Genomic DNA, 16,091 nt, shown 5'->3' on the forward strand with positions numbered 1-16,091 from the left:
TCCGTGGTGACCGCTTTCTGCCAGCCAGCCAGTGGGCCCGAGTGGCTGACGTATCGTCGGCTACAGACGTAAATGTTGGAACTTCGTGTAGCCCTCTTCCTGTGATCAAGTGCGTTCAACGTGTTGCTTCCGCCCGACCTGCCTACAAAAGACGTCCCTGCAAGAGGCTTCTCCTCAGTTTGGCAGCAGTGCGCAAGCCGTTCGCACATCGTTCATTGTTCCTGCTTTCTTCGCAGCCTCATCCGTGGTGACCGCTTTCTTCCTGCCAGCGAGTGGGACCGAGTGGCTGACGTATCTTCTTCTGCAGACGTAACTGTTGGAACTGCGTGTAGCCCTCTTCTGGTGATCAAGCGCGTTCAACGTGTTACTTCCGCCTGAGCTGCCTACAAAAGACGTCCCTGCAAGAGGCTTCGGCTCACTTTGGCAGCAGTGCGCAAGCCGTTCGCACATCGTTCATTGTTCTGCTTTCTTCGTAGCCACATCCGTAGTAACCGCTTTCTTCCTGCCAGCGAGTGGGACCGAGTGGCTGACGTATCTTCTTCTGCAGACGTAACTGTTGGAACTTCGTGTAGCCCTCTTCATGTGATCAAGCGCGTTCAACGTTGTACTTCCGCCCGAGCTGCCTACAAAAGACGTCCCTGCAAGAGGCTTCAGCTCAGTTTGGCAGCAGTGCGCAAGCCGTTCACACATCGTTCATTGTTCCTGCTTTCTTCGCAGCCACACCCGTGGTGACCGCTTTCTTCCTGCCAGCGAGTGGGACCGAGTGGCTGACGTATCTTCTTCTGCAGACGTAACTGTTGGAGCTTCGTGTAGCCCTCTTCCGTTTATCAAGCGCGTTCAACGTTGTACTTCCGCCCGAGCTGCCTACAAAAGACGTCTCTGCAAGAGGCTTCTGCTCAGTTTGGCAGCAGTGCGCAAGCCGTTCACACATCGTTCATTGTTCCTGCTTTCTTCACAGCCACATTCGTGGTGACCGCTTTCTTCCTGCCAGCGACTGGGACCGAATGGCTGACGTATCGTCGGCTACAGACGTAACTGCTGGAAGTGCGTGTAGCCCTCTTCCGGTGATCAAGTGCGTTCAACGTTGAACTTCCACCTGAGCTGCCTACAAAAAATGTCCCTGCAAGAGGCTTCTCCTCAGTTTGGCAGCGGTGCGCAAGCCGTTCGCACATCGTTCATTGTTCCTGCTTTCTTCGCAGCCTCATCCGTGGTGACCGCTTTCTTCCTGCCAGCGTGTGGGACCGAGTGGCTGACGTATCTTCTTCTGCAGACGTAACTGTTGGAACTTCATGTAGTCCTCTTCCGGTGATCAAGCGCGTTCAACGTTGTACTTCCGCCCGAGCTCCCTACAAAAGACGTCCCTGCAAGAGGCTTCTGCTCAGTTTGGCAGCAGTGCGCAAGCCGTTCACACATCGTTCATTGTTCCTGCTTTCTTCACAGCCACATTCGTGGTGACCGCTTTCTTCCTGCCAGCGACTGGGACCGAATGGCTGACGTATCGTCGGCTACAGACGTAACTGCTGGAAGTGCGTGTAGCCCTCTTCCGGTGATCAAGTGCGTTCAACGTTGAACTTCCGCCTGAGCTGCCTACAAAAGATGTCCCTGCAAGAGGCTTCTCCTCAGTTTGGCAGCGGTGCGCAAGCCGTTCGCACATCGTTCATTCTTCCTGCTTTCTTCGCAGCCACATCCGTGGTGACCGCTTTCTTCCTGCCAGCGAGTGGGACCGAGTGGCTGACGTATCTCCTTCTAGAGACGCAACTGTTGGAACTTCGTGTAGCCCTCTTCCGGTGATCAAGCGCGTTCAATGTGTTACTTCCGCGCGAGCTGCCTACAAAAGGCGTCCCTGCAAGAGGCCTCTGCTCTGTTTGGCAGCAGTGCGCAAGCCGTTCGCACATCGTTCATTGTTCCTGCTTTCTTCGCACCCACATCCTTGGTGACCGCTTTCTTCCTGCCAGCGAGAGGGACCGAGTGGCTGACGTATCTTCTTCTGCAGACGAAACTGTTCGAACTTCGTGTAGCCCTCTTCCGGTGATCAAGCGCGTTCAACGTTGTACTTTCGCCCGAGCTGCCTACAAAAGACGTCCCTGCAAGAGGCTTCTGCTCAGTTTGGCAGCAGTGCGAAAGCCGTTCGCACATCGTTCATTGTTCCTGCTTTCTTCGCAGCCTCACCCGTGGTGACCGATTACTGCCTGCCAGCTAGTGGGACAGAGTGGCTCACCTATCGTCGGCTGCAGAAGGAAGTGCTGGAACGGCGTGTAGCCCTCTTCCGGAGGTCAAGCGCGTTCAAAGTTGGACTTCCGGCCGAGCTGCCTACAAATGTCGTCCCTACAAGAGGCTTCTGCTCAGTTTGGCAGCAGTGCGCAAGCCGTTCGCACATCGTTCATTGTTCCTGCTTTCTTCGCAGCGACATCCGTGGTGACCGCTTTCTTCCTGCCAGCGAGTGGGAACGAGTGGCTAACGTATCGTCGGCTGCAGACGGAAGTGCTGGAACTGCGTGTAGCCCTCTTCCGGTGATCAAGCGCATTCAACGTTGTACTTCCGCCTGAGCTGCCTACAAAAGACGTCTCTTCAAGAGGCTTCTGCTCAGTTTGGCAGCAGTGCGCAAGCCGTTCGCACATCGTTCTTTGTTCCTGCTTTCTTCGCAGCCACATCCGTGGTGACCGCTTTCTTCCTGTCAGCGGGTGGGACAGAGTGGCTGACGTATCTTCTTTTGCAGACGTAACTCTTGGAACTTCGTGTAGCCATCTTCCGGTGATCCAGCGCGTTCAACGTTGTACTTCCGCCCGAGCTGCCTACAAAAGACGTCCCTGCAAGAGGCTTCTGCTCAGTTTGGCAGCAGTGCGCAAGCCGTTCGCACATCGTTCATTGTTCCTGCTTTCTTCGCAGCCTCATCCGTGGTGACCGCTTTCTGCCTTCCAGCGAGTGGGACCGAGTGGCTGACGTATCGTCGGCTACAGACGTAACTGTTGGAACTTCGTGTAGCCCTCTTCCGGTGATCCAGCGCGTTCAACGTTGTACTTCCGCCCGAGCTGCCTACAGAAGACGTCCCTGCAAGAGGCTTCTGCTCAGTTTGGCAGCAGTGCGCAAGCCGTTCGCACATCGTTCATTGTTCCTGCTTTCTTCGCAGCCTCATCCGTGGTGACCGCTTTCTGCCTGCCAACGAGTGGGACTGAGTGGCTGACGTATCGTCGGCTACAGACGTAACTGTTGGAACTTCGTGCAGCCCTCTTCCGCTGATCAAGTGCGTTCAATGTGTTACTTCCGCGCGAGCTGCCTACAAAAGACGTCCCTGCAAGAGGCTTCTGCTCAGTTTGGCAGCAGTGCGCAAGCCGTTTGCACATCGTTCATTGTTCCTGCTTTCTTCGCAGCCACATCCGTGGTGACCGCTTTCTTCCTGCCAGCGAGAGGGACCGAGTGGCGGACGTATCTTCTTCTGCAGACGTAACTGTTCGAACTTCGTGTAGGCCACTTCCGGTGAGCAAGCGCGTTCAACGTTGTACTTTCGCCCGAGCTGCCTACAAAAGACGTCCCTGCAAGAGGCTTCTGCTCAGTTTGGCAGCAGTGCGCAAGCCGTTCGCACATCGTTCATTGTTCCTGCTTTCTTCGCAGCCTCATCCGTGGTGACCGCTTTCTGCCTTCCAGCGAGTGGGACCGAGTGGCTGACGTATCGTCGGCTACAGACGTAAGTGTTGGAACTTCGTGTAGCCCTCTTCCGTTGATGAAACGCGTTCAACGTTGTACTTCCGCCCGAGCTGCCTACAAAAGACGTCCCTGCAAGAGGCTTCTGCTCAGTTTGGCAGCAGTGCGCAAGCCGTTCGCACATCGTTCATTGTTCCTGCTTTCTTCGCAGCCTCATCCGTGGTGACCGCTTTCTTCCTGCCAGCGAGTGGGACCGAGTGGCTGACGTATCTTCTTCTGCAGACGCAACTGTTGGAACTTCATGTAGTCCTCTTCCGGTGATCAAGCGCGTTCAACGTTGTACTTCCGCCCGAGCTGCCTACAAAAGACGTCCCTGCAAGAGGCGTCTGCTCAGTTTGGCAGCAGAGCGCAAGCCGTTCGCACATCGTTAATTGTTCCTGCTTTCTTGGAAGCCTCATCCGTGGTGACCGCTTTCTGCCAGCCAGCCAGTGGGCCCGAGTGGCTGACGTATCTTCGGCTACAGACGTAAATGTTGGAACTTCGCGTAGCCCTCTTCCTGTGATCAAGTGCGTTCAACGTGTTACTTCCGCCCGAGCTGCCTACAAAAGACGTCCCTGCAAGAGGCTTCTGCTCAGTTTGGCAGCAGTGCGCAAGCCGTTCGCACATCGTTCATTGTTCCTGCTTTCTTCGCAGCCTCATCCGTGGTGACCGCTTTCTTCCTGCCAGCGAGTGGGACCGAGTGGCTGACGTATCTTCTTCTGCAGACGTAACTGTTGGAACTTCATGTAGTCCTCTTCCGGTGATCAAGCGCGTTCAACGTTGTACTTCCGCCCGAGCTGCCTACAAAAGACGTCCCTGCAAGAGGCTTCTGCTCAGTTTGGCAGCAGTGCGCAAGCTGTTCGCACATCGTTCATTGTTCCCGCTTTCTTCGCAGCCTCATCCGTGGTGATCGCGTTCTTCCTGCCAGCGAGTGGGACCGAGTGGCTGACGTATCTTCTTCTGCAGACGTAACTGTTGGAACTTCATGTAGTCCTCTTCCGGTGATCAAGCGCGTTTAACGTTGTACTTCCGCCCGAGCTGCCTACAAAAGACGTCCCTGCAAGAGGCTTCTGCTCAGTTTGGCAGCAGTGCGCAAGCCGTTCGCACATCGTTCATTGTTTCTGCTTTCTTCGCAGCCTCATCCGTGGTGACCGCTTTCTTCCTGCCAGCGAGTGGGACCGAGTGGCTGACGTATTTTCTTCTGCAGACGTAAATGATGGAACTTCGTGCAGCCCTCTTCCACTGATCAAGTGCGTTCAATGTGTTACTTCCGCGCGAGCTGCCTACAAAAGACGTCCCTGCAAGAGACTTCTGCTCAGTTTGGCAGCAGTGCGCAAGCCGTTCGCACATCGTTCATTGTTCCTGCTTTCTTCGCAGCCTTATCCGTGGTGACCGCTTTCTTCCTGCCAGCGAGTGGGACCGAGTGGCTGACGTATCTTCTTCTGCAGACGTAACTGTTGGAACTTCATGTAGTCCTCTTCCGGTGATCAAGCGCGTTCAACGTTGTACTTCCGCCCGAGCTGCCTACAAAAGACGTCCCTGCAAGAGGCTTCTGCTCAGTTTGGCAGCAGTGTGCAAGCCGTTCGCACATCGTTCTTTGTTCCTGCTTTCTTCGCAGCCACATCCGCGGTGACCGCTTTCTTCCTGCAGGTGAGTGGGACCGAGTGGCTGACGTATCTTCTTCTGCTGACGTAACTGTTGGAATTTCGTGTAGCCCTCTTCCGGTGGTCAAGCGCGTTCAACGTTGGACTTCCACCCGAGCTCCCTACAAAAAGTCATCCCTTCAAGAGGCTTCTGCTCAGTTTGGCAGCAGTGCGCAAGCCGTTCGCACATCGTTCATTGTTCCTGCTTTCTTCGCAGCCTCATCCGTGGTGTCCGCTTTCTGCCTGCCAGCGAGTGGGACCGAGTGGCTGACGTATCGTCGGCTACAGACGTAACTGTTGGAACTTCGTGTAGCCCTCTTCCGGTGATTTAGCGCGTTCAACGTTGTACTTCCGCCCGAGCTGCCTACAAAAGACGTCCCTGCAAGAGGTTTCAGCTCAGTTTGGCAGCTGTGCGCAAGCCGTTCGCACATCGTTCATTGTTCCTGCTTTCTTCGCAGCCTCATCCGTGGCGAACGCTTTCTTCCTGCAGCGAGAGGGACCGAGTGGCTGACGTATCTTCTTCTGCAGACGTAACTGTTTGAACTTCGTGTAGCCCTCTTCCGGTGATCAAGCGTGTTCAACGTTGTACTTTCGCCCGAGCTGCCTGCAAAAGACGTCCCTGCAAGAGGCTTCTGCTCAGTTTGGCAGCAGTGCACAAGCCGTTCGCACATCGTTCATTGTTCCTGCTTTCTTCGCAGCCACATCCGTCGTGACCGCTTTGCTCCTGCCAGCCAGTGAGACCGAGTGGCTGATGTATCTTAGGCTGCAGAGGGAACTGCTGGAATTGTGTGTAGCCCTCTTCCGGTAACAAGCGCGTTCAACGTTGGACTTCCGCCCGAGCTGCCTACAAAACACGTCCCTGCAAGAGGCTTCTGCTCAGTTTGGCAGCAGTGCGCAAGCCGTTCGCACATCGTTCATTGTTCCTCCTTTCTTCGCAGCCTCATCCGTGGTGACCGCTTTCTGCCTGCCAGCGAGTGGGACCGAGTGGCTGACGTATCGTCGGCTACAGACGTAACTGTTGGAACTTGGTGTAGCCCTCTTCCCCTGATTAAGCGCGTTCAACGTTGTACTTCCGCCCGAGCTGCCTACAAAAGACGTCCCTGCAAGAGGTTTCAGCTCAGTTTGGCAGCTGTGCACAAGCCGTTCGCACATCGTTCATTGTTCCTGCTTTCTTCGCAGCCTCATCTGTGGTGACCGATTTCTTCCTGCCAGCGAGTGGGACCGAATGGCTGAAGTATCTTCTTCTGCAGACGTAACTGTCTGAACTTCGTGTAGCCCTCTTCCGGTGATCAAGCGCGTTCAACGTTGTACTTCCGCCCGAGCTGCATACAAAAGGCGTCTCTTCAAGAGGCTTCTGCTCAGTTTGGCAGCAGTGCGCAAGCCGTTCGCACATCGTTCATTGTTCCTGCTTTCTTCACTTCCTCACCCGTGGTGACCGATTTCTTCCTGCCAGCGAGTGGGACCGAGTGGCTGACGTATCGTCGGCTTCAAACGGAAGTGTTGGAACGGCGTGTTGCTCTCTTCCGGTGCTCAAGCGCGTTCAACGTTGGACTTCCTCCCGAGCTGCCTACAAAAATCGTCCCTGCAAGAGGCTTCTGCTCAGTTTGGCAGCAGTGCGCAAGTCGTTCGCACATCGTTCATTGTTCTTGCTTTCTTCGCAGCCTCATCCGTGGTGACCGCTTTCTACCTGCCAGCGTGTGGGACCGAGTGGCTGACGTATCGTCGGCTACAGACGTAACTGCTGGAAGTGCGTGGAGCCTTCTTCCGGTGATCAAGTGCGTTCAACGTTGTACTTCTGCCCGAGCTGCCTACAAAAGACATCCCTGCAAGAGGCTTCTGCTCAGTTTGGCAGCAGTGCGCAAGCCGTTCGCACATCGTTCATTGTTCCTGCTTTCTTCGCAGCCTCTACCGTGGTTACCGCTTTCTGCCTGCCAGCGAGTGGGACCGAGTGGCGGACGTATCGTCGGCTACTGACGTAACTGTTGGAACTTCGTGTAGCCCTCTTCCGGTGATCAAGTGCGTTCAACGTGTTACTTCCGCCTGAGCTGCCTACAAAAGACGTCCCTGCAAGAGGCTTCGGCTCACGTTGGCAGCAGTGCGCAAGCCGTTCGCACATCGTTCATTGTTCTGCTTTCTTCGTAGCCACATCCGTGGTAACCGCTTTCTTCCTGCCAGCGAGTGGGACCGAGTGGCTGACGTATCTTCTTCTGCAGACGTAACTGTTGGAACTTCGTGTAGCCCTCTTCCGTTGATCAAGCGCGTTCAACGTTGTACTTCCGCCCGAGCTGCCTACAAAAGACGTCTCTGCAAGAGGCTTCTGCTCAGTTTGGCAGCAGTGCGCAAGCCGTTCACACATCCTTCATTGTTCCTGCTTTCTTGGCAGCCTCATCCGTGGTGACCGCTTTCTGCCAGCACGCGAGTGGGCCCGAGTGGCTGACGTATCGTCGGCTACAGACGTAAATGTTGGAACTTCGTGCAGCCCTCTTCCTGTGATCAAGCGCGTTCAACGTTGTACTTCCGCCCGAGCAGGCTACAAAAGACGTCCCTGCAAGAGCCTTCTCCTCAGTTTGGCAGCAGTGCGCAAGCCGTTCGCACATCGTTCATTGTTCCTGCTTTCTTCGCAGCCACACCCGTGGTGACCGCTTTCTTCCTGCCAGCGAGTGGGACGGAGTGGCTAACGTATCTTCTTCTGCAGACGTAACTGTTGGAATTTCGTGTAGCCCTCTTCCGGTGATCAAGCGCGTTCAACGTTGTACTTCCACCCGAGCTGCCTACAAAAGTCGTCTCTGCAAGAGGCTTCTTCTAAGTATGGCAGCAGTGCGCAAGCCGTTCGCACATCATTCATTGTTCCTGCTATCTTCGCAGCCACATTCGTGGTGAGCGCTTTCTTCCTGCCAGCGCGTGGGACCGATTGGCTGACGTATCGTCGGCTACAGACGTAACTGCTGGAAGTGCGTGTAGCCCTCTTCCGCTGAGCCAGTGCGTTTAACGTTGAACTTCCACCTGAGCTGCCTACAGAAGACGTCCCTGCAAGAGGCTTCTGCTCAGTTTGGCAGCAGTGCGCAAGCCGTTCGCAAATCGTTCATTGTTCCTGCTTTCTTCGCAGCCACATCCGTGGAGACCGCTTTCTTCCTGCCAGCGAGTGGGACCGAGTGGCTGACGTATCTTCTTCTGCAGACGTAACTGTTCGAACTTCGTGTAGCCCACTTCCGGTGATCAAGCGCGTTCAGCGTTGTACTTTCGCCCGAGCTGCCTACAAAAGACGTCCATGCAAGAGGCTTCTGCTCAGTTTGGCAGCAGTGCGCAAGCCGCTCGCACATCGATCATTGTTCCTGCTTTCTTCGCAGCCTCATCCGTGGTGACCGATTTCTGCCTGCCAGCTAGTGGGACCGAGTGGCTGACGTATCGTCGGCTGCAAACGGAAGTGCTGGAACGGCGTGTAGCCCTCTTCCGGTGGTCAAGCGCGTTCAAAGTTGGACTTCCGGCCGAGCTGCCTACAAAAGTCGTCCATACAAGAGGCTTCTGCTCAGTTTGGCAGCAGTGCGCAAGCCGTTCGCACATCGTTCATTGTTCCTCCTTTCTTCGCAGCCTCATGCGTGGTGACCGCTTTCTGCCTGCAGCGAGAGGGACCGAGTGGCTGACGTATCGTCGGCTGCAAACGGAAGTGCTGGAACGGCGTGTAGCCCTCTTCCGGTGGTCAAGCGCGTTCAAAGTTGGACTTCCGGCCGAGCTGCCTACAAAAGTCGTCCATACAAGAGGCTTCTGCTCAGTTTGGCAGCAGTGCGCAAGCCGTTCGCACATCGTTCATTGTTCCTCCTTTCTTCGCAGCCTCATGCGTGGTGACCGCTTTCTGCCAGCACGCGAGTGGGCCCGAGTGGCTGACGTATCGTCGGCTACAGACGTAAATGTTGGAACTTCGTGCAGCCCTCTTCCGTTGATGAAACGCGTTCAACGTTGTAATTCCGCCCGAGCTGCCTAAAAAAGACGTCCCTGCAAGAGGCTTCTGCTCAGTTTGGCTGCAGTGCGCAAGCCGTTCGCACATCGTTCATTGTTCCTGCTTTCTTCGCAGCCTCATCCGTGGTGACCGCTTTCTTCCTGCCAGCGAGTGGGACCGAGTGGCTGACGTATCTTCTTCTGCAGACGTAACTGTTGGAACTTCATGTAGTCCTCTTCCGGTGATCAAGCGCGTTCAACGTTGTACTTCCGCCCGAGCTGCCTACAAAAGACGTCCCTGCAAGAGGCTTCTGCTCAGTTTGGCAGCAGTGCGCAAGCAGTTCGCACATCGTTCTTTGTTCCTGCTTTCTTCGCAGCCACATCCGTGCTGACCGCTTTCTTCCTGCCAGCGAGTGGGACCGAGTGGCTGACGTATCTTCTTCTGCAGACGTAACTGTTGGAATTTCGTGTAGCCCTCTTCCGGTGGTCAAGCGCGTTCAACGTTGGACTTCCACCCGAGCTGCCTACAAAAAGTCATCCCTTCAAGAGGCTTCTGCTCAGTTTGGCAGCAGTGCGCAAGCCGTTCGCACATCGTTCATTGTTCCTGCTTTCTTCGCAGCCTCATCCGTGGTGTCCGCTTTCTGCCTGCCAGCGAGTGGGACCGAGTGGCTGACGTATCCTAGGCTACAGACGTAACTGTTGGAACTTCGTGTAGCCCTCTTCCGGTGATTTAGCGCGTTCAACGTTGTACTTCCGCCCGAGCTGCCTACAAAAGACGTCCCTGCAAGAGGTTTCAGCTCAGTTTGGCAGCTGTGCGCAAGCCGTTCGCACATCGTTCATTGTTCCTGCTTTCTTCGCAGCCTCATCTGTGGTGACCGATTTCTTCCTGCCAGCGAGTGGGACCGAATGGCTGAAGTATCTTCTTCTGCAGACGTAACTGTCTGAACTTCGTGTAGCCCTCTTCCGGTGATCAAGCGCGTTCAACGTTGTACTTCCGCCCGAACTGCATACAAAAGGCGTCTCTTCAAGAGGCTTCTGCTCAGTTTGGCAGCAGTGCGCAAGCCGTTCGCACATCGTTCATTGTTCCTGCTTTCTTCACTTCCTCACCCGTGGTGACCGATTTCTTCCTGCCAGCGAGTGGGACCGAGTGGCTGACGTATCGTCGGCTTCAAACGGAAGTGTTGGAACGGCGTGTTGCTCTCTTCCGGTGCTCAAGCGCGTTCAACGTTGGACTTCCTCCCGAGCTGCCTACAAAAATCGTCCCTGCAAGAGGCTTCTGCTCAGTTTGGCAGCAGTGCGCAAGTCGTTCGCACATCGTTCATTGTTCTTGCTTTCTTCGCAGCCTCATCCGTGGTGACCGCTTTCTACCTGCCAGCGTGTGGGACCGAGTGGCTGACGTATCGTCGGCTACAGACGTAACTGCTGGAAGTGCGTGGAGCCTTCTTCCGGTGATCAAGTGCGTTCAACGTTGTACTTCTGCCCGAGCTGCCTACAAAAGACATCCCTGCAAGAGGCTTCTGCTCAGTTTGGCAGCAGTGCGCAAGCCGTTCGCACATCGTTCATTGTTCCTGCTTTCTTCGCAGCCTCTACCGTGGTTACCGCTTTCTGCCTGCCAGCGAGTGGGACCGAGTGGCGGACGTATCGTCGGCTACTGACGTAACTGTTGGAACTTCGTGTAGCCCTCTTCCGGTGATCAAGTGCGTTCAACGTGTTACTTCCGCCTGAGCTGCCTACAAAAGACGTCCCTGCAAGAGGCTTCGGCTCACGTTGGCAGCAGTGCGCAAGCCGTTCCCACATCGTTCATTGTTCTGCTTTCTTCGTAGCCACATCCGTGGTAACCGCTTTCTTCCTGCCAGCGAGTGGGACCGAGTGGCTGACGTATCTTTTTCTGCAGACGTAACTGTTGGAACTTCGTGTAGCCCTCTTCCAGTGATCAAGCGCGTTCAACGTTGTACTTCCGCCCGAGCTGCCTACAAAAGACGTCCCTGCAAGAGGCTTCAGCTCAGTTTAGCAGCAGTCCGCAAGCCGTTCACACATCGTTCATTGTTCCTGCTTTCTTTGCAGCCACACCCGTGGTGACCGCTTTCTTCCTGCCAGCGAGTGGGACCGAGTGGCTGACGTATCTTCTTCTGCAGACGTAACTGTTGGAACTTCGTGTAGCCCTCTTCCGTTGATCAAGCGCGTTCAACGTTGTACTTCCGCCCGAGCTGCCTACAAAAGACGTCTCTGCAAGAGGCTTCTGCTCAGTTTGGCAGCAGTGCGCAAGCCGTTCACACATCCTTCATTGTTCCTGCTTTCTTGGCAGCCTCATCCGTGGTGACCGCTTTCTGCCAGCACGCGAGTGGGCCCGAGTGGCTGACGTATCGTCGGCTACAGACGTAAATGTTGGAACTTCGTGCAGCCCTCTTCCTGTGATCAAGCGCGTTCAACGTTGTACTTCCGCCCGAGCAGGCTACAAAAGACGTCCCTGCAAGAGCCTTCTCCTCAGTTTGGCAGCAGTGCGCAAGCCGTTCGCACATCGTTCATTGTTCCTGCTTTCTTCGCAGCCACACCCGTGGTGACCGCTTTCTTCCTGCCAGCGAGTGGGACGGAGTGGCTAACGTATCTTCTTCTGCAGACGTAACTGTTGGAATTTCGTGTAGCCCTCTTCCGGTGATCAAGCGCGTTCAACGTTGTACTTCCACCCGAGCTGCCTACAAAAGTCGTCTCTGCAAGAGGCTTCTTCTAAGTATGGCAGCAGTGCGCAAGCCGTTCGCACATCATTCATTGTTCCTGCTATCTTCGCAGCCACATTCGTGGTGAGCGCTTTCTTCCTGCCAGCGCGTGGGACCGATTGGCTGACGTATCGTCGGCTACAGACGTAACTGCTGGAAGTGCGTGTAGCCCTCTTCCGCTGAGCCAGTGCGTTTAACGTTGAACTTCCACCTGAGCTGCCTACAGAAGACGTCCCTGCAAGAGGCTTCTGCTCAGTTTGGCAGCAGTGCGCAAGCCGTTCGCAAATCGTTCATTGTTCCTGCTTTCTTCGCAGCCACATCCGTGGAGACCGCTTTCTTCCTGCCAGCGAGTGGGACCGAGTGGCTGACGTATCTTCTTCTGCAGACGTAACTGTTCGAACTTCGTGTAGCCCACTTCCGGTGATCAAGCGCGTTCAGCGTTGTACTTTCGCCCGAGCTGCCTACAAAAGACGTCCATGCAAGAGGCTTCTGCTCAGTTTGGCAGCAGTGCGCAAGCCGCTCGCACATCGATCATTGTTCCTGCTTTCTTCGCAGCCTCATCCGTGGTGACCGATTTCTGCCTGCCAGCTAGTGGGACCGAGTGGCTGACGTATCGTCGGCTGCAAACGGAAGTGCTGGAACGGCGTGTAGCCCTCTTCCGGTGGTCAAGCGCGTTCAAAGTTGGACTTCCGGCCGAGCTGCCTACAAAAGTCGTCCATACAAGAGGCTTCTGCTCAGTTTGGCAGCAGTGCGCAAGCCGTTCGCACATCGTTCATTGTTCCTCCTTTCTTCGCAGCCTCATGCGTGGTGACCGCTTTCTGCCTGCAGCGAGAGGGACCGAGTGGCTGACGTATCGTCGGCTGCAAACGGAAGTGCTGGAACGGCGTGTAGCCCTCTTCCGGTGGTCAAGCGCGTTCAAAGTTGGACTTCCGGCCGAGCTGCCTACAAAAGTCGTCCATACAAGAGGCTTCTGCTCAGTTTGGCAGCAGTGCGCAAGCCGTTCGCACATCGTTCATTGTTCCTCCTTTCTTCGCAGCCTCATGCGTGGTGACCGCTTTCTGCCAGCACGCGAGTGGGCCCGAGTGGCTGACGTATCGTCGGCTACAGACGTAAATGTTGGAACTTCGTGCAGCCCTCTTCCGTTGATGAAACGCGTTCAACGTTGTAATTCCGCCCGAGCTGCCTAAAAAAGACGTCCCTGCAAGAGGCTTCTGCTCAGTTTGGCTGCAGTGCGCAAGCCGTTCGCACATCGTTCATTGTTCCTGCTTTCTTCGCAGCCTCATCCGTGGTGACCGCTTTCTTCCTGCCAGCGAGTGGGACCGAGTGGCTGACGTATCTTCTTCTGCAGACGTAACTGTTGGAACTTCATGTAGTCCTCTTCCGGTGATCAAGCGCGTTCAACGTTGTACTTCCGCCCGAGCTGCCTACAAAAGACGTCCCTGCAAGAGGCTTCTGCTCAGTTTGGCAGCAGTGCGCAAGCAGTTCGCACATCGTTCTTTGTTCCTGCTTTCTTCGCAGCCACATCCGTGCTGACCGCTTTCTTCCTGCCAGCGAGTGGGACCGAGTGGCTGACGTATCTTCTTCTGCAGACGTAACTGTTGGAATTTCGTGTAGCCCTCTTCCGGTGGTCAAGCGCGTTCAACGTTGGACTTCCACCCGAGCTGCCTACAAAAAGTCATCCCTTCAAGAGGCTTCTGCTCAGTTTGGCAGCAGTGCGCAAGCCGTTCGCACATCGTTCATTGTTCCTGCTTTCTTCGCAGCCTCATCCGTGGTGTCCGCTTTCTGCCTGCCAGCGAGTGGGACCGAGTGGCTGACGTATCCTAGGCTACAGACGTAACTGTTGGAACTTCGTGTAGCCCTCTTCCGGTGATTTAGCGCGTTCAACGTTGTACTTCCGCCCGAGCTGCCTACAAAAGACGTCCCTGCAAGAGGTTTCAGCTCAGTTTGGCAGCTGTGCGCAAGCCGTTCGCACATCGTTCATTGTTCCTGCTTTCTTCGCAGCCTCATCCGTGGCGAACGCTTTCTTCCTGCAGCGAGAGATACCGAGTGGCTGACGTATCTTCTTCTGCAGACGTAACTGTTCGAACTTCGTGTAGCCCTCTTCCGGTGATCAAGCGTGTTCAACGTTGTACTTTCGCCCGAGCTGCCTGCAAAAGACGTCCCTGCAAGAGGCTTCTGCTCAGTTTGGCAGCAGTGCACAAGCCGTTCGCACATCGTTCATTGTTCCTGCTTTCTTCGCAGCCACATCCGTCGTGACCGCTTTGCTCCTGCCAGCCAGTGAGACCGAGTGGCTGATGTATCTTAGCTGCAGAGGGAACTGCTGGAATTGTGTGTAGCCCTCTTTCGGTAACAAGCGCGTTCAACGTTGGACTTCCGCCCGAGCTGCCTACAAAACACGTCCCTGCAAGAGGCTTCTGCTCAGTTTGGCAGCAGTGCGCAAGCCGTTCGCACATCGTTCATTGTTCCTCCTTTCTTCGCAGCCTCATCCGTGGTGACCGCTTTCTGCCTGCCAGCGAGTGGGACCGAGTGGCTGACGTATCGTCGGCTACAGACGTAACTGTTGGAACTTCGTGTAGCCCTCTTCCCCTGATTAAGCGCGTTCAACGTTGTACTTCCGCCCGAGCTGCCTACAAAAGACGTCCCTGCAAGAGGTTTCAGCTCAGTTTGGCAGCTGTGCACAAGCCGTTCGCACATCGTTCATTGTTCCTGCTTTCTTCGCAGCCTCATCTGTGGTGACCGATTTCTGCCTGCCAGCGAGTGGGACCGAATGGCTGAAGTATCTTCTTCTGCAGACGTAACTGTTGGAACTTCGTGTAGCCCTCTTCCGGTGATCAAGCGCGTTCAACGTTGTACTTCCGCCCGAGCTGCCTACAAAAGACGTCTCTTCAAGAGGCTTCTGCTCAGTTTGGCAGCAGTGCGCAAGCCGTTCGCACATCGTTCATTGTTCCTGCTTTCTTCGCTTCCTCACCCGTGGTGACCGATTTCTTCCTGCCAGCGAGTGGGACCGAGTGGCTGACGTATCGTCGGCTTCAAACGGAAGTGTTGGAACGGCGTGTTGCTCTCTTCCGGTGCTCAAGCGCGTTCAACGTTGGACTTCCGCCCGAGCTGCCTACAAAAATCGTCCCTGCAAGAGGCTTCTGCTCAGTTTGGCAGCAGTGCGCAAGTCGTTCGCACATCGTTCATTGTTCTTGCTTTCTTCGCAGCCTCATCCGTGGTGACCGCTTTCTGCCTGCCAGCGAGTGGGACCGAGTGGCTGACGTATCGTCGGCTACAGACGTAACTGCTGGAAGTGCGTGGAGCCTTCTTCCGGTGATCAAGTGCGTTCAACGTTGTACTTCTGCCCGAGCTGCCTACAAAAGACATCCCTGCAAGAGGCTTCTGCTCAGTTTGGCAGCAGTGCGCAAGCCGTTCGCACATCGTTCATTGTTCCTGCTTTCTTCGCAGCCTCTACCGTGGTTACCGCTTTCTGCCTGCCAGCGAGTGGGACCGAGTGGCGGACGTATCGTCGGCTACTGACGTAACTGTTGGAACTTCGTGTAGCCCTCTTCCGGTGATCAAGTGCGTTCAACGTGTTACTTCCGCCTGAGCTGCCTACAAAAGACGTCCCTGCAAGAGGCTTCGGCTCACGTTGGCAGCAGTGCGCAAGCCGTTCGCACATCGTTCATTGTTCTGCTTTCTTCGTAGCCACATCCGTGGTAACCGCTTTCTTCCTGCCAGCGAGTGGGACCGAGTGGCTGACGTATCTTTTTCTGCAGACGTAACTGTTGGAACTTCGTGTAGCCCTCTTCCAGTGATCAAGCGCGTTCAACGTTGTACTTCCGCCCGAGCTGCCTACAAAAGACGTCCCTGCAAGAGGCTTCAGCTCAGTTTGGCAGCAGTGCGCAAGCCGTTCACACATCGTTCATTGTTCCTGCTTTCTTTGCAGCCACACCCGTGGTGACCGCTTTCTTCCTGCCAGCGAGTGGGACCGAGTGGCTGACGTATCTTCTTCTGCAGACGTAACTGTTGGAACTTCGTGTAGCCCTCTTCCGTTGATCAAGCGCGTTCAACGTTGAACTTCCCCCTGAGCTGCCTACAAAAGACGTTCCTGCAAGAGGCTTCTGCTCAGTTTGGCAGCAGTGCG

Source organism: Amblyomma americanum, chromosome 5 (assembly GCF_052857255.1).
Source record: "Amblyomma americanum isolate KBUSLIRL-KWMA chromosome 5, ASM5285725v1, whole genome shotgun sequence".
NCBI classification, from domain to species: Eukaryota; Metazoa; Arthropoda; class Arachnida; order Ixodida; family Ixodidae; genus Amblyomma; species Amblyomma americanum.